The sequence below is a fragment of the Carassius auratus genome, chromosome 50 (genome assembly GCF_003368295.1).
Source record: "Carassius auratus strain Wakin chromosome 50, ASM336829v1, whole genome shotgun sequence".
In the NCBI taxonomy this organism is placed as follows: domain Eukaryota; kingdom Metazoa; phylum Chordata; class Actinopteri; order Cypriniformes; family Cyprinidae; genus Carassius; species Carassius auratus.
The window spans coordinates 11355787-11375645 of record NC_039292.1 but is presented as its reverse complement, the minus strand read 5'-3'; the positions used below and the strand labels follow the sequence as shown (position 1 = coordinate 11375645).

The window sequence follows — 19859 nt, the reverse complement described above, 5'->3', positions numbered from 1 at the left end:
ACAGATCAATATAGCCTACTGCAAAACTGCATTCAGATCTAATGAGCGAGGAGCAGTTGGGTGAACTTCATATTCTTTCTATATTATATTCACTGGAAGTAGGCCATTCCACTACATTTGGAGGATTTCTTCAACTAGGCAGAAGTAGGACATGATTTAAAACAATCCGATGAGACTAAAAGCATCTCTCAATAGCATAAGAGAACGGAAGGGCGAAAAAGAGGAGGATGAAGGATGGGTGAAGGATAAGGATGTTTGGGCTCTTCTCTAAAGGAAGAGTGAGACAATGTCAATTGTATCTGGAAGAAAGCCACGCTGAGACACAAAAGTGACACTGAAAATTAAATCAAAAGGGGACGCAGGGAGTTTTGGCACAAGCACACCCTCGTTGGATAAACACACGCACACGACGGGCTGGTGGCCAGCGGTGACATTCGTACTGTGGTTTTTATTCTGTCATGGGGGATGGGTGCAAGAAAATGACAGCCCAGACACTAACTGACACGCAGCAGGCAAAGCGAGCTTAACAGACACGTCATCTCCACCCAATGTCCCACTGAGCCTTTGTTTTCCATCAGCACTCTCTCAGGAGATAACAGCGAGTTGTTGTGCACCAAAACTAACTACATCTTTTTGAAGTCGACTCTTCAGGCAATGGAGAACCAGCAAAGTGTAGAACTGATAAACCCTCACCCACACTGTCTGTAAACACAGGGTAATGTCATCAGTCAGATGCTGTAAGATCTCTTTAAATGTCTTTAATGTCTTTAGATCATGTTAGCTTGTGTATTTGCTAACATACATTAGCAATATCGACCAAGCTAGTATTGATTTGTCATCCCTCAAACGCGTATTATTATTTAGAAATCCTTTTTTCCTTCCCAAATCCTTTCCATTTAATTTATTTTTTGGTGATTTTTCTAGATTCAAAAGGAATAAAAAGGCATGGCTAATTGATTACAATTTCACAACAATTTATTCATGTTTAAGATAAAATAAATTTTTTGAGCCCTAAGAAATCATAATTTCCCCTGAATTTTAATAATGAAAAACATGTCTAATCAATTAAACTAATAAAACTTGAACATTTTAATAATTTGTTATATATATATATATATATATATATATATATATATATATATATATATATATACATATATATATATATATATATATATATATATATATATATACACAGTGTATATATATATGTGTGTGTGTGTGTGTGTGTGTGTATGTGTGTGTGTGTGTGTGTGTGTGTGTGTGTGTGTATGTATATAGGGCCCAAACAAACAAAGTGCGGCACAAAAGGGCTTTTCTGTTGGAAAAATTATACTTCTTAAAAAAATCATCATCATCATTATTATTATTATTATTTTTTTTTTTGAGAAGTATGTTCCTCCATGCAACAGTAATATATTCTTAAATATTTCTTATTTTTTATATATTTTTTGTCATGATTTAAGTTAAACGGTTATTTTGACAGGTTGTTATGAAGACCTTACAGCTTCTGTGTGTACATGATATAATAGTGTTACCAAATGAAATGGCGCTGGTGAAATGACTCGCAGAGCAGCTGTGACTGAAGTTCATGTGTTTGTGTTCTCAGGAGCGTCATCTGTGCTTGATTCAGCTCATTCACAGATACATGCAGAAGAGATTCACATTTAAATAGCACTCTTTTTGCACTTTAATATTCACAGACACTAGTCCATATAACATTGTACAGCCCTACTTTTGATTTAATAATCCAAAAGTTAGTGGCATTCTGTGTTAAATTGTAAATTGCATTTTTATGACTGAATTCTAAAGTTTTGTCCGCATTTTCTGGAAAACATAGGGCCCTAAATAAGAAATATAAAACATCCATTTCTAACCATAATCATTAAACTTGTTACATGCTGGAGTAAAATGTTTTGTTGAAACCTCACTTGCTCTTCTGACACCTCTGTGTTGACATCCAGCTGTGAAATTGCACTTGGCTCCATATGTCGCTCTATAACAAACTACGTTCCACTTGGGGAAATCTTTGGAATTGTCTATGACATGTATATGACCTGATAGACCCCTCGATTTGGGTCAAATGATGTTGTATTAGATGAGCTCTTGTTCCTGAAAAGTAGGACAGAAACAAGAGAGAGATGCAACGAACGAAAAGAAGAGGCCTGGTTCTGGCGCAGCCGTCCCACCCTACCGCTGCGTTCAAAGCCATGTTGGTTCTGTCTGTTCCCTTGCCAATCCGTGGAGAGTCCAGGCCCAAACACAGAATCCTTGCTAGAACAGGATTGGATTGTAGCCATGCATATGAAAAAGCTTAAACTAAAATGCTATGTCCATTTTCTTACTTTACATCTTTTTGGACAGTAATTGTTTTACAGTATGTGGGAAAATATCACCATTTACAGGCATTAGCTAGGGATTTTATTTTGGAATGAATCAGAATTGATGATGTGTTTTTCCATTCATTACAAACCAAACAACAAACTGAGCTCAATTACTGATTTTTGACAAATGTGATAATTGGTCATTGAATTTTCATGCAAATCAGCATCTTTGTGCTTACTGGAGCATTTAATTTGGAAACGATTTGGGACACTTTTAGTTGCCTAGAGTTAACTGTTATGCATGGTAATTGATTTGAACTACATGAACAAAATAATATTCCCAGGGAAAGAGCAAAAAGAAATAGCAAGAGTTCATGTGTGGATACAATGAATGACATCATCCATTAAAAGCCAGCTGAACCATAAGTATATGAGTATATCCATAGACGGATCATGAGTAAGGCTGGGGTAGGCTTAGCCTTCCTCTGGCCACGGGGACATGGGGAAAGAATGACACTTAATTGGACAAAAATGCCTTTGCACAAACAAATATAATCTATTACGTCTGTTGCTAACAAAGTGAACATGAATAGACAGTCGATTGCTGCATTAAATTAAAATCTACTCATGTTGCACATATTTCATCTTAGGTGTTTTTACAGTGTTGCGCATTTTAACCAGTCACACATAATTCTGTTTGATAATTGAGTTTAGGAATGCAATGACAAAACAGAAACTTTCAGATGAGTCCTCTTTGAAACTCAGTTTTGTTGAACGCATGCGCGTTCGCTGAATTAATTCTGGACTCTTGCGAATCATAAACAACAAAGGTATGACATAATTTTACTGACAAATGTCGAGAGCACATTATTGTAGCGTGAAAGCACATTAATACAATGCACAAACGCGAATCTCTCCGCTCGCGCGCATATTAGCTTTGCTCTCGCACAAAACTGGACGCGCGTTCTCAGATATACGCTGCTCTCGCCCGGAGAGAGAGTGCGCACTTAAAACGTATGTCTCCTCTCACTCAAACTGTTTCCTGTGCATTCACAAATCTCTCTGTGCTCATGCGCTATAGATATAATTATTTTTGCACCAAAAGTTAACGTTGTCAAAGGTTATCATTATGCACTTTTAAAAAGTAGTCTCAAAACAGATTTGTGCTGGACATTTCCTTGATTTTTTTTTTATTGTTTCATTTTTGTTTTAACATAAACTGGTTATTGTAACTACTTTGTTTTACTATATCTCTTTTATGTTTGTATTTTGAAGACAAACATATTCAAGCATTATATTAATGTGCTTTCGCGCTACAATAATTCGCTCTCGACATTTGTCAGTAAAATAACGCCAAACAAAATGCAGATGTATGTACAATGTAAGAGATTAATTAAACAATTTATTCAGTTTCAGTGATTATAATGATAAATTCTTTTTTTTTTTTTTGAGAGTGCTAAAATTCGCAATATTATATTCACTTTGGAAAGGAAACATTATATAAATATAAATTTCTGACGTTATTATTAAATTGGAATCTGTCTGGTTCTTGCCTAAAAAAATGTGTCTATTTTGTTTACGTGTTTATGACTGCTTTTAGCCTGACCCTGGAGTTGGTGCACCCTCCGCCTATGAGTATATCTCCTTTTCACATCCCTGATATGCCCAAGTCATTGTAAAATGAAGAAAGTATTGGGACAATTCAAATTCGCCAGCCTACTGCATACACATTTTTTTTTTTTAAGTCGCTTTGGATAAAAGCATCTGCTAAATGCATAAATGTAAATATTCTAATTGCGCTAATTATCTAATATGATTAAAATAGGAAATATCAGAGTGAATGGTTCAGTTGCTCATCTGAAAATACTGCTTGTAACTGACTTTATGTGGTGAAGAAGATTTTGAATCAATTTTTTAGATTACTGATGTCATGATAACGATTTAGAATGAGACAATCCTACTAACACCTTGCTAATATGTCGATGCTAATAGTAATACTAATTATGTTTATCTTTGCTGATGTTTGCTGATATTTATGTAATTTCCCATTAAAATCAAACTATATATATATATATATATATATATATATATATATATATATATATATATATATATATATATATATATACATATATACATATATATATATATACATATACATATATATATATATATATATATATATATATATATATATATATTATCAGTGGGATCATGGAGGAACTTTATGCATGGAATCTTTCCACTGGACAAGAGGTTCTTTACAGTGGAAAACTATTCTTAACATCTACTTCATAATAATTAAAAAGTGAATAATATAGGCATGCTAAAGTGGGGTGGTGTTGGTGCAGTGGATAAGACACATGCCTTTGGTGTGAGAGACCCGGATTTAAATCCACTGTGAGACACCAATGTGTCCCTGAGCAAGACCCTTAACCCCTAGTTGCTCCAGAGGTGTGCGACCTCTGACATATAGTCTGACATCTGACATGAAGCAATTGTAAGTCACTTTGGATAAAAGCATCAGCTAAATGAATAAATGTAAAGTCTACTCAAGCTGAAGTGTAAGCCAGTGTTGCTGTATTACACTAAGCTCGCTTTGCTGGCCTCCAAATTCATGGTTATACCTTTAATGTCAGTTTTTTTTCCATCAGGTTTGTTGAGATGCCTGATGCTGGCTGCAGCATCTGCTGCTGCAGTGAGAACTGTATTTTTGAGCTTTCTGTCAGCTGGTGGAATAAACACTTACACACCCAGAAGGGTCTGACTGGTGGCTGCAGACATACCGGGATGCCGTCACGTGCCTCACAAGTCAGAGACAGAGACAGAGTTGGTAATGGAAGGAGGGGGGTGACGAAAAGTACTTTTTTCCTCATGACACTTAACCCCACTCTAAACCCGCCAAAATCAGGCATCTAATGCCTCACGCGAGAGACGAGATGGATCCACCGCAGCCGACCTCATTGATCTTTGGGAATATTTGTGCATTGAAGCTAATGTGTCGGATGAACTTGGATTAATAAACCCATTTAAAATTAATGAAACCATTTCCTCAAATGCCACAGTTGTGAAAATGAATCAAGTATGCAGATAGATGTTTTTTCAGCTAGTAAAGGCTAATCAGTCATTTCAGAGCAGCTCTTCATCATTCTGCCAGAATCGTCAGCCAAAATGCTCAGTTCCCCTTTAATAAAGAACTATGAAATACAATTCGGTCATCGTACTCGTTGTTCCAGATATTTCTTCTGGAACACAAAAGATTATTTTTTTGAGGAATATTCTGTTTTCAGTATAATGGAAGTGAATGAAGATAGAGCTGTCAAGCTTGAAAATTACACACACAAAAAAAAACAAATACTGTAAAAGTAGTCCATTTGACTACTTATGCACAATATGCTACATCTTTTGACATGATGGGATATATGATATAATGTGATAGCTTTCTGTGAGAAACAGACCAAAATCTATACGCTGTCACAACCCCCGAATTGTAAATAGGTAAAAATAAAAATACATTTGTTCTGAATAACATTTTAATTAATAAAAAAAACTAAAGTAACTAAAATAATAACTAAATAACTACATTTTAAATGAAATTGAAATGAACACTGACATTATAAAATTAAATATATATATATATTTTTTTTTATTAAAGTATATTATAATTACACTAAAATAATGAACTTTTAATAAACAAATCATAGAGGAAAAAAAAGGTTTGAGCCTTCAGCAGATCCGGCATGTATTCTTTTTACTTACGTCCGGCTTTTGCATCCATACCAACACACACATACAAGCTTAGCATTGTGGCTGGAGGAGGAGAGATGGGAAGTGAGTGATTGATTCAGAGGCTGAATAGCCTTTTCTACCCTGCATTGAAATTCAGTCATTGAATCTGCTGCTTTCGAGCGGGTTCCGACAGCAGAAGCGCGTCCCGTGACTGCGGATCAGTGTCCAATGTTACCGTATCCCTTTACAAACTCCACGGTGTGTATAACATTCTGGAACATATGCTTATAATAATAAGATGTGTTTGTGGTCTATATCCATTTCATCTCTTTAATAATTTAGTTTCGCAGAAATTAGGGAACTAATACTTGAACAGTTCGGTATAGTCAGAAAACAGTGCATTTTATACGATTTTACACATATAACAGAATATATTCACTGAAAATCTTGAAAATTGAGTTTATTAGAGGAGTTGTGTTGTCCGATTTGTAAATGAATTAAGCTTTTGAGTCATAATATTTCAACGAATCAGTTGATCCAGTTCACAAAATCAGTCAAAAAGAACTTTTCAATTAATCAATTGAGTCAGTTTACAAAGCCTACCAGAACGATTCATTCATAAATCAGACCGTTCTGGTTCTCAGCTCAGTTGCTGTTATCTGAAATATAATAAATGAATTAAAATATTTTAAATAAATTACTATTATTATTCATAATAATAACACATTTACTCATAAATGATACAAAAACTACAAAATATACACATATTTCTGAGAGGATAACTGAATACCACTCAGAACATGTGGCCTACAGTTATTAGAATAGTTTAGCATGCTATACTTTCATATGTTCATATTGCAAGTATTATATCCATGAAAATGATGATATTATTATATCTATAATAACAGACTATAATAATATTTTTCATGCACAGCTGAGCCATCAGCACAGTCTAAGTGATCTGAGAGTGTTTACGGCTGTGATTCATTTTTTAAAATCTATTTTATTGTGAGATGGGGCTTTCATTGACCTTTCAGCCATTTAGACTCACAGTTTGTGTGGCAACATTATCTTGTAAAGGAAATTCAAAAGAGGTTTTCAGTTTACAGCTGAGCAAATTATCATAATATATCTGGTTTGGCAAATGTACCGCAGACTCAGTGTACTGAATAAGCCTCTTATACCTCATCAGTCATGTGTAGAGAACAAGTGTTAAGACCAGACATCATGACATCAGGCTGGAACAAAATGTCACATCTGATGCACTGTTTATCCAGGACTTGATTCGCAGCCCACACACAGATAATGGTTGAATTCATCTTTCATTAAGAACCAGAACTTGTGCTACCAGCATGTTTTGGTTGAATCTCTGTAGTGGCTCTTCTTAGTACAAAATTGTAATGTCTTGAAAGTACTGTTTTTTGTGTGTGTGCGAGACAGGGAGCGTGTGTGTTGTGTTAGCAATTATTTATTTTAAAAACCCCATTAAAATGACTTGATTCCCCGTGTTGGGGTATTTCCTGTCGAAACTTTAAAAACAAACACAACTGGCTAATCACAGGAGGTTTTAGGGGATGGGACATTATCATTCTGGGAAGCATTTGATTGGATAAAAATTGGTGTAGTGCAAGATTGACTCATAAATAGATTTATCATTTTTCCCAGGAAGACAAATAATTAAACTGATTTAATTTAAATAAGTTCTATTTATTTATTTATTTGTGCATGTATCTGGTAAGAGTTAATTTTGTCAGCATGCATTATATACACTGCCAGACAAAAGTGTGTAACAATTAAAAATGTAATAATGCTCACCAATGCTGCGTTTATTTGATCAAAAATACAGTAAAAACAGTAATGTTGTGAAATAATATTACAATTTAAAATAACTTTTGTATTTTAATAAACAGCTTTTGTTATATTTAACTATTGAACTATAGTATTTTTTTTAATAAATATTTGAATTCTACAATCCAGATTGTTTTTGTAAATACCATTGTTTTTGTTTACCATGTTGATACTTGAGAAACGTTATTTCTTTTCAGCTACAATTTTCAATACAAACTGAAAATGGCACTGTTAGATTATATTATCATAATATTGTCATAACGTAATATAAATAAATTTGTTAAATATATTATTTAAAAAAAGTGAATAATTGTAAATTATAAAATACTTTTCCAGAGTGCAACTGGAAATATAAATATATAATTAGATATATAAATAAAAAATGTATATATTGAATGATCTACTGTAGTTAATATATATTACAATGTCATTAAATAATTATGTAGCCTATAGTATTGTATTGATTTTGTTTTATTCTAAAAATGTTAATTTATTTTTTATAAAAAAAAATTGTCAGAATGAATGTGGCCCAAAATAAAATAATAATTTATTCCTTTGGTTTCAGCAGCTGTTATTCCAGTCTTAAGTCACATCCATGTCACATTATCATTCAGAAATCACTTTCAGTGTATATGTCAGCCTCAAACCTAATGCACATGAACTTAAGGCCACAAAACTGTAACTTAGAAATCAAGTGTTCTTTCAATAGTTTATATTTGTATTGACGAATTGAGTCCACGAAAATAGCTCCCTATTTTCTTATGACACATGCAATGATGTGATAAACCACATGACAGATGTGTAAACAGAAGAACAGAAGTCTGATATCTGTGAAGATCTCGGTGAAGAATCTGTTCCTGAAAATGCAAGGACACGCCAAACACTGTCATGGAGAAAACATGGCTTATTCATAACTGTGTTCGATGTTGCGTGGCTTCTCATTTCCTGACACATTTGATTTTGTTGCAGTGACAAACAGATTTTGTTTTATTTCATTTGCCTGGAAAAGTTTGGTGTTGAAGACCGTGACTTGACAAGCGTTCTTTATTAATGAATGAATGAATTAATGAATATATGCATTCATTCACAATACTAACTCAGAACATGTAACTGTAAGATTGTATTGTCATTAATAATGCATATATAACTATAAAGAAGATTAGAGCCAGAATTCATATAAATATACATTATTACTTTTTTTACCATCTTAATCCTATAAAGCAAAGTGGTTTCTGGTTTTGTTACACTTGGAAATGTTTTAGTGCTAACTCTGAGAACAGTATGATGTCATACTTAATTGTCTTGTTTTGAATTTGTTTTCTGAAACCGAGAGTGGCGGAAACTGATGAAAATATTATGTCATCACCCTTATTAGATTGCACATTAGAGTCCGATTTGAAAAGCTGGCACCAAACTGAGCCCAGAAGAGGGGTGTGGAGACTCCATCTGGTGTGCCTGGCGTCCGGTGGGCCACTGGCCGTAAAACTGCACCGCCTCACCTATCTCAACTCACAGAAACACACAACACGTGCTTCTGCAGGACCTAAAGTTGTTTCAGGCTTTGATGTCTTGACAGGTTGAGACGGTGTGATGGTGGAGAACAGTGCGGAGTCCAAATCAGACAATTGGAATAGAATGTGTTGTTCTCAACATTTACTGGAAATGGACAAACTGCTTACAGAATCATATAAGACCATCTGTATAGTGAGGAAAATACTGAGTATGTGCTGTAGTGCTTGTTTTGGGCTAGTAGACACAATGAGATGCGTCAAGCAGCTGGGTTTTCGACCGATATTAGTCAGCAAAACAAAACACACAGGGGCGAGGTGAACCCATGGGGCCGTGCGGCCTATAGAAACTCATTCACATCTGAGACAAGCTGTGCTTTAAAGCATTGTTAACCCTTTAAGATTGTTAATCCTTTAACAAGACACAATGTGCATGTGGCTAAGACCAGTTTGCATGTTAGATATGCATGGGAGTTATAGTTTAGCTCTAGTTCAAATTAACTGTACAAACTCAAACATAGCAGATTTTTTATTAGCCAGTTTTTTCAGTGTTGGCATGTCTTATCCACATTATTTAACTATATGAAAGCTAGCTAGCTAGCTAGATGGATGGATGGATACACACTTCTATCTGTCTGTATATCTAATATAAAAATAAATACATAATGTATTGATATACACTGATAGATTCTTTTGAACAGGGGAGTGTTTCTCTCTAACTAGGTCTGAGAGACTGAATCTTTTCGGGCTTGTTGCTAAATATAAAGGAGGCATAGTTTCACGGGAAGGTGCTGATTCTTCTTTCAAATCCCTCTACACTTTAGTGTTTCCTGATTTGTCTCAATGAACATGGGTAAATTAGGTGCCTGTAATTAGCTGTCATTTGGGATGCAGTCTAACAGTGATGGCAACAGGCTTCTGGATGTTAGCATGCTAACACGACGAGCAACAGATTCTGAGGCTGAATTAGCAAATTATCCACACCGTAGTGTGGCAGTTTTGGATTAGATATGTTGAGATTTAGGTCTATGCCATGTTTTGATTTGAATGGATTAGTTAAAAGCCATCTGTTTTGACCAGCAGCAGAGGATAACTAGCACAGTTTTTGCTGACACGTCTCCTTGTCCTCCGGAGTAACACTTCAGGCCGTGCCCCTTCATGTGTCTCTGCGAGAATCTGTTCTAGTATATTATGACTTCATACTTTAATCATCAGTCATCAGCTGATTGATATTAGCTTCTATCCTCAAACACATTCTAGAACTGACCAGGTTCATTATCAGGCAAAGCCCACTTCATGAATATTCATATATAGGAGGCAGCAGATGGGAAATCAGTGCTAATGGATAATGTTTGATGGAAATAGTGCTGTGTTTGCGCCTAGTCTCAGTTAAATTCTCACATATCAGCAGTGCAAACAAACCCAGCACTGCTGCAAACAATGTGCAGCCAGAACCTAACAGCCGATACGCGTGTCAACAGGGATTCAACTTCAGAATTGCAGTTTAGCTGCAATTAATGGCTTGCAATTAGCAACAGTTTCATTCCAACAGGTCAAGATTTTTAAGTTTTCGAAAGAAAATGAGACAAAATGCCTGTGCTCGAGTTTTTCTGGATGGTTACTGGGGTGTTGCTATATGGTTGCTAGTCTTCGGAGTAATTTTTAGCTACTGGTGTTTATTTTGCTTTTTAACACTATAGAAATTAAATAATTTCAACATAATAATAGGAAATATAGGAAATATACTAAAAAATCTTGTCAATAAAACTTTTCACACAACATTAAACAAACATTTGCCTCATATATACATTTATTTTATCATATTTAATAATAAATTATTTATTAGTATAGCACAATTTATTTAATTAAAATTAATCTATTATTATTAGTTATAACAACAATAATAATAATACAGTATTATTATTATATTTAATCTATATTTTGCAATTGTTTAGTTATTTATAATTATTTTATTTCTGCTTTTTAACACAATGGAATTTTAATATTCTATAATAATAGTACTAGTAGGAATAATAGTATTAATAATAATTGTTTAATATTATTGTGTTAAAAATTTGAAGTAAAATCTAATTAAATAGTGTATGTGTTAATAATAATAATAATAATAATAATAGTTTATCATTACTATTATTATTGTAAATAAATAATTATGATATGTCAGTATTGCTTTGTCAAGTCAAGGCAAGTCATCTTTATTTATTTAGCGCTTTAAACAAAATGCATTGTGTCAAAGCAACTGAGCAACATTCATTAGGAAAACAGTGTGTCAATAATGCAAAAATCTTTTTTTGTGATCTCAGTGGTCACAAATTTATTTTCTTTTTTTGTCTTTGTTTTCAGTTATGTCTAACTGCAGCAATTAAAATGTTATACAACCCTTCTGAGACTGAATAGCTGTAATGTAAAATGTTGATTGAACATTGCCTAAGTCTTGCTAGGATGTTTTGAGTGGTTACATACTGGCCCAAATCAAAAGTGCCCATCCTGACAATCTATCTGTTATTTGAGTCGCTCTTTCAGTGTTGTGTTATGTGTGTCCAATCGTGTACAGGGCACATGGGAACAATGTGCCAATTTCAATTTGCTTTTGGTCAAGAAATAGTGTGTGAAGAGCTTTATTGAGAAGTATAATGTATTTCCCCTGCACATGATACGCATGAATAGTCGTAGATCGACTGCCAATGTACTGTATTTCATTCGATTTTAATGGTGTTTTTTTTTCTTAACTCATTTTAGCAAATGCAAACAGGGTTTAAAAAGTGACCATTTCAGAGTCTTAGCTAATTATTATTATTTTTTAAGTAAAATATATTTTTTTAATTATCATTATTACTATACATCATATTATTATTATTATTATTATTACTGTTTCTGTCTCTTTATGACTGGTTATTGGTGACATCATTTCAATTGGGGTGAAAAATATTAGATAATTTGTAATTTATGTAAAAAAAAAAATTACAGCCAAATATAATTGTATTTTTTTTGTGTGTGATATATATATATATATATATATATATATATATATATATATATATATATATATATATAGATATATATAGATATATATAGATATATATATACAGATGGATCATTCACAGTAATACCAGGAACAATTAACTGAATTGAGCGTGAATAAAGCATAAATAAATGTTTATTTTGTTTCATGTTGACTTTAATTTAAAAAGTTAAACATTTTTAAGAACTTATAATGGTAACACATGGTAATTCCATGGTATATTTTTTTAACCAATTATTTTTTACGTTACTCCACTGTATTTCATGGGATTAGGTCCATGCCCAAAAACACAACTGTGACTCATTAAATGTCCAAAAAACATGGTTCTTTTTCATACTTTTGCTAGTATAGTTGGAAATGGCCTAATGTTACAAGAACACATTTCTTACTAAAATAAAAAATGTGGGATAAATCCAAATAATTTTCTGTGGTAGTCAACATTATGCCACAAATTCTGTCAATAGAACTTAACTTGAACTTGCAATATCCCTTTAATGATTAGTTGGGACTCATTTAAAGCTGCAGTAGGTAACTTTTGTAAAAATATATTTTTTACATATTTGTTAAACCTGTCATTGTGTCCTGACAGTAGAATATGAGACAGATAATCTGTGAAAAAATCAAGCTCCTCTGGCTCCTCCCAGTGGTCCTATTGCCATTTGCAGAAATACATCGCTCCCGGTAAAAAATAACCAATCAGAGCTGCGGTCCGTAACTTTGTTTGTGTTCAAAATGTAGAAAAATGTATATAATAAGCGAGTACATCATGAATCCATTTTCCAAACCGTGTTTTCAGCTTTTCCTGAATCACTAGGAAGACGCAAGCAGTTCTGTTTATTAACCGCTAGAGCGTCAAAAGTTAACTACCGCAGCTTTAATAAATTAACTTTGATAAAATCAACTTTGAGTGAAGTAGATGGTAAGTCATGAGAAGGTTTGAAAGCATCCTTGTTTGCAGTAAGTGTGCAACTCTTAGAGAGGCTCTTATAGAAAGCAGAGTTTTGTAAAGCCCGAGTCTGGCCTTGTTAAAGCACACATGGATGAATGAGCACTGCGTGACACGTCCTGAGTCTCATTTTCATCACTGGGCGTGTATCCCAGAATTCCTTGGGGTTGCTAGACCTGCAGCTGTGTGTCTTTGGCTTTGCAGGTCTATGAGGTAATCGGCTGCATGTTGAAGGCTCAGTGTGAGGGAACACAGCCAGGTGTGTGTGTGTGTGTGTGTGTGTGTGAGAGAGAGAGAGAGATGTGTATGTACCTTAAGAGCACCTGTGGCAGCGCTGGTGAGGAACGCTTGCATAATGCAGCTCACACACACACACACACACACACACACAGATGTTGTTGTGTAGATGCTGTGTCTGCAGGCGTGATGGATGGGGCTCATTATGTCCATGAGTGTCAGCAGTCCTCTTTAACCTGTTTTTAGCAAAGCTTCATAGATCAGCAATGGATACGTTTGAGTATGTGCATTCATCAAGTTTTATAGACAAGACAGCAGTGTTGGTTCTCTACACAAAATAGAATCATATATTCAGATCAAATATAATATAATATAATATAATATAATATAATATAATATAATATAATATAATATAATATAATATAATATAATATAATATAATATAATATAATATGCTAGGACTGGAGAAATAGCATAATTTCTGTAATCAAAATTTTATTAATATTAAATAATGTTATATTCATTATTCAATTATAATGCTACAATATTCATATTAATTTACACACACACACACACATATATATAGGAGTACATTTTACATTGCATGGTTTTATATATTTTACATACTGTGTAAATGTATATATAGTGTTAGTGCTGGGCGATATGACCAAAAAAAAAAAGAAAAAAGAAAAAAAATATCGATAATTCGATATATCGATGTATATCGATAATTATCATGATAAATGCAACATTTGTATTTCTTTAAAGTTTAAAGCCCGATTTTTGCTCCAAAGTGAAAGTTGTAGAAACCAGACTATTCATTTTACTTAACAAAATAAATATCTAAATAAAAAAAAAATGCTTAGTTTCTGCATGTTTTAACATAGACTTGAAAGTGCGTGATCCAAACGTAAAATTTTACTTTAGTTTTTCAACAAATCAAACACCGCATTGCTGTTGCCACGCCGTACATCTCTCAGAACAGAGCTTGGCAAGAGTAGGGCTGATATTACCTAAAATATTACATCATACATGTTCTACTATTTGTTCTACTATTTAAACCTTATAGGCTACGGTTTGATACACGAAATAATACCTGAGTATGATGGTATGATGCCATCTCTGCGCGTCTCTGTCTCTCAAAAACTAAACGAGTATAGGCTGATAATCAACTTAAATACAGATACATTTTTTACTAGGCCTACATGTTTGCTTCCTTAACTTTTGCTGGTTTGTGTGGCATATGCACATTTGTTTAGCGAAGTTCAAAAACGACTCGTTTAAATAGTTAATGAATAATACATATTGAAATGTTAGTCTTGAATTAATTGATTCACTAAATGTTAGTCATTAAATCTTTCTACTTGTATGATAAATGTATTTTTAAACATTTTTAATTTTATATTTTAGAAAACTGAATAGGGCAAATAGTCAAAATAGTTTTCCACACGGTGTTCTCTTATTTTCCTCATAGTATTTCCAGACCTGCAAAATACTTAAGTGAAATACTTTTTTAACTCTGTAGGAACTGGTGAGCCAAAGGAATTCATGTTGTTTTACATAATCCTCAAAAATTACAACGCAGTAACAAGTGGGCAAAGTAGCTAAATGAGTTTATGAATGAAATAAGCTCAAATAAAATAGCAGTGTTGCAGTTGCCTTTTTACCATGCATTTCCTGGAAATTTCTTAATTCAATTTCCATATTTCTAAATTGCGTAGGAACCCTTACTGTTTTAATTTAGATACTTAAATATCTATTTATAGGATCACGAAAGGTCCCCAAGCTGGGACTCGAACTCACGTTGCGCGAACCACAACCGCAGTACATCTCGAAGCACGAAAAAAAAAATAATAATAATAATAATATTTTAGTTAAACACTGCATATTTGTTCAGTGATAACGATGAAAAAAAAGATAGGCTGTAAAACCATAAATCAAATACTGTACGAAGTTCTGGTTCAAGCTCCGCCTACTTCCGGTTTTATCCGAGTACAGATACAGATGCGAATAATTTTGTGATTGATACAGATACAAATACGGTCTTCGCTGCACACCCCTAGTACATATTGTGGAGCAATTCTGAGTAATTGCTTCCCATAATTCTTACACTTGCTTTGCATATCAGTTGGGTGTGATGGCACATTTTCCACCACTGCCAGACGTCTGACGCTCCGAAAATAAACCTTGCAGCCTCTGAGCACAATTATGAAGGTTACAGTGTTAAATATAGCTGTGGAAACGTTGATGATCAGCGGGAGAACAGGGAGATGTGATGAATGAGTGCGTGGCTGTTGTTGACGGTGACAAGGGCTTCTCTGTTGACTGTGAGCACTGTGGCAGAGGTGAGGCTGTGGAAAGTGTTTTACAGCAGCTCAGACCGTAGGTGGAGGTGAGAGCGAGGGTCTTTCTGTTTCTCACTCATTATTTCACTGTGGATGTTTTTCGAGCTTGTTGACATGGGCTCATGAAAACTAGAAGTCTGCAGGTCCTTGTGCAGTTAGGTTAACGGAGCGTGATGTGCACACAAACTGTTTCCTGTTTTCGGTGAATATGCATGCTTCTATGAATACACGTGTGGTGCGAGATTATATTTGATAAACAAAGTATAATAATAATAATAATAATAATAATAATAATTCAATACATTTATATAGCACTTTTCTAGGCACTCAAAGCGCTTACACAGTCAGGGGGTATCTCCTCATCCACCACCGGTGTGCAGCATCCACCTGGATGATGCGACGGCAGCCATAGTGCGCCAGAACACTCACCACACACCAGTTTACTGGTGGAGAGGAGACAGAGTGATGAAGCCAATCAGCAGATCTGGGGATTGTTAGGAGGCCATGATGGTCAGAGGCCAATGGGCGAATTGAGCCAGGATGCCGAGGTCACACCTCTACTCTTTTCGAAAGACATCGAGGGATTTTTAATGACCACAGAGAGTCAGGACCTCGGTTTAACGTCTCATCCGAAGGACGGAAGTCTGATCTGCTACGCAAGTTTTTCCTAATTTTCTTCATTTAGACATTTAAAGGCTTTCTTTATTTAATAATTAAAAGGGCCAGTTGCCTTTTAAAGTCTTAAAATGTCTTAAATGCCATTGCAAAAGTCTTTAAAAAATATAATATTAATATCTGCAATCTGAGGGCAGAAAAAATATGAATCATGATAAAGATATATGTGATTATTAAATTTTTTTATTATTATTTATCTCAATTTATATATATATATATATATATATATATATATATATATATATATATATATATATATATATATATATACATATATATATATATATATATATATATATATATATATGTGTGTGTGTGTATATATATATATATGATTAAAGAAGCCATAAGAAAAAAAATATTAAATTATTTTTTGATGTCTTAAATTTGGGAATGGAAAAATACAGATCATGATATGGTTTGACTTCAATCGATGATTACTGTGCATTTATGCCAAGTGATTGTGAATCTTCTGCGGTTGATGAATTATGACAGTTTTTACATTATGGTTTATTGTATTGTATTTTTTTTTATTATTGAAATAATTTTATGTTATAGACAGCTGTAAGAGTGCATGTTTTGTCTCATCCTTTTGAATAAGTAGCTGATAGTACTAAGGCATTTCAGAACAACAGTGCTGTCGTATTTCAGCTTGTTTAGTTTTAAATGTACACTATTGTGCATAATTATATATATATATTTTGTGCTAATTATTTGTATTTTGGCTACACATTAAACTGTATTTAGCTTTTAATTCATCATGAACTTAAGCGGGTTCTCTCTAGGCTGCCGGTCACAGGAAGGAAAGACTAAGAACATCATTTAACAGATTTAATAGATTTGATCTCAGAAAGAGTCTTAAAAGTCTGAAATTAGATTTTAATAACGAACAATAAGAAGAAAGAAGCAGCAAAGCTGGTTAAAATGTTCAAATGAATTTAAAATGAATAAAATAGTCTTGTCAGATTTTAATTGAATAGAAGTTCCCTTTCTTCTTTTACCAACCTCTTTCCCTAAAAGCCCTGACCTTTGACCCTTACACTAATGTAGTTGTCCATCTCTTTGCCTGTCACTCTTCTCCAGTCTAATGCTGTGAAATGAGACTCAGCCGGTCTATTAATGGCCTGTCAGAGCTGCGAGCCGCTGTTCCGAGGGGAGGAGAGCGAAATGTACAGCATGCATAGCTGTGAATTATGTATTGTGATTCTTGCTTCTTGTAACAGCAGCTCAAAGGGATCTTGCTGTAAAAACTGCTGCCGTGGGAGACTTTGGGCCTGCTGATGCATCAAATATAGCGTTGTTTTGTGTATGCATATTATTTTTTGTGCCGCATAGATTCACACAGTCTGTAGAATGACCTCATCGCTCACAGTACACACACACAATCAATGTGTGTATATAATATAATATAATATAATATAATATAATATAATATAATATAATATAATATATAATTAAACTTGTATATAACCATTAAGTTAAAAAAAAGAGATTGTAGGGGTGTTTCAAGAGGGTCACTGGGATTTTGGGTCACGCTTGCATAATGTGGCTAAAGTCAGACAGCATTACTGTGGTTTATAAGGCACTAGAGTTTATGTGAGATTTTTTTTTTTTTTAACTAATCGTTTTCTATCTTGCTCTCTGTTTCTAGGTTTGCATCTGTGACTGAGTCTTCCGCACCTGCCAGCCATGGACTAGACGAGAGGAGTGTGTGTTAGAGAGTGTGTGACCGCAGACATAAGCATGGTGGTGAGGTGGCTGCTCAACTCCCATTGAGAACACAGAAAGTAAGAATGCCTTTATTCATGCGATCAGCGTTTATTCAGATGGTTTCACAGGAACTTCACAAAGCCCACACAGAACCTGTCGTCACATCTGACAAATTTCCGTGTAGTTTTACCAAACGTCTTTAACAAAACTCCACAATATCAAAACTGTCCGTCAAAAATATATTTTCCAAAAGACTTTGTTGAATAAACATGAGCACTGCACATTTCAAAATCAAGTTTTTATATCACTATGTCTCTGAAGGAAATCAACTGTCTTCAGAAGATTGTAGAAGTCATTTTCATTTCGTCTTGCCTGTATAAAGCAGCGTTTGTGTACTGCTTTGTGTACAGACGTTGAAATCGCTATTTCTAGCTAATGTAATTTACTTATTTATTTTGCTTGTTATCAGAAATTATCCATTCTAGAAGGACTCTGTTGTCATTGATTCTTTGCAGAAGTTTACCGGATGTTAAGTTTGGGCCACAAAAGCATGCATGCGCAGTTAGGTTTGTTTACGTTGTTGTCGTTGAAACCATCTATACCTTTTATATACTTATTTCAGCTGCTAGTAATTGCTCTTTATCTCAGATATTTATACATTTTATTATTAATTATTTAAAATCAGTGTTCAATGATCATGTCATATTTGAATACGTTATGTTACAACAAAAACATTATAATTATTATGAAATATAAAATAGAGATGATAATAATAATAATATAACATTTACATTTTTACTGTTATATATAAAGTAATATATTATATTATATTATGATTAATTAATATGAAATATATGCATTACATATAATAACATAAATAATAATAATGTAACTTTTTTACTTTTATATAAATGGTTATTTACAAAGTTTCTTATTTAAGTATTTAATTAAGTAACTTATAATTATATTGATTTGAAATTATATTAATATGCAATTATTTAAAATGTAAAATTTTATCAAAAATTACAGGCCATATAAAATAATGATAACATTTTTATTTTTACTTTAAAATTTAGCGTATTAATGATGTTAATGATTATAAACATCAATCATATATGAAACTATTAATAATTAATTATATACAATATTATTATAAATTAGAAAAACTTTGCAAATGCACCATTATAATAAAATACATATTTGTATCAGGGTTCATTCAGTTTAATTTAGTTTAACTTCTGAGATAAACTGAAAAATAATAACAATAATAATAATAATAATAATAATAATAAACATTTAGTCATTTTAAAAAGAGAGAGAAAAATTACAAAAACATTAACTAAAATGAAAATCAATATGGAGATTACTAAAAAACTGAATTAAATATTAATAAAAACTATAATAATAATGATACTAAAATAACACTAATTTGTATGTATATACTGTATGTTATATATATATATTTGTAATTTTACACATTATATATTAATAACAGGC

General features: G+C 33.3%; 1 protein-coding gene across 1 annotated transcript in view; it reads left to right on the top strand.

Annotated features, from left to right (window-relative positions):
• The window catches only part of LOC113067014 (OTU domain-containing protein 7A), a 65077-nt gene that overhangs the window by 10644 nt on the left and 34574 nt on the right, over positions 1-19859 (top strand). Inside the window, exon 2 of the mRNA XM_026239190.1 lies at positions 18304-18439. The gene's annotated coding sequence lies outside the window, so the exon portion shown is untranslated. The remainder of the gene's footprint in view (positions 1-18303; positions 18440-19859) is intronic.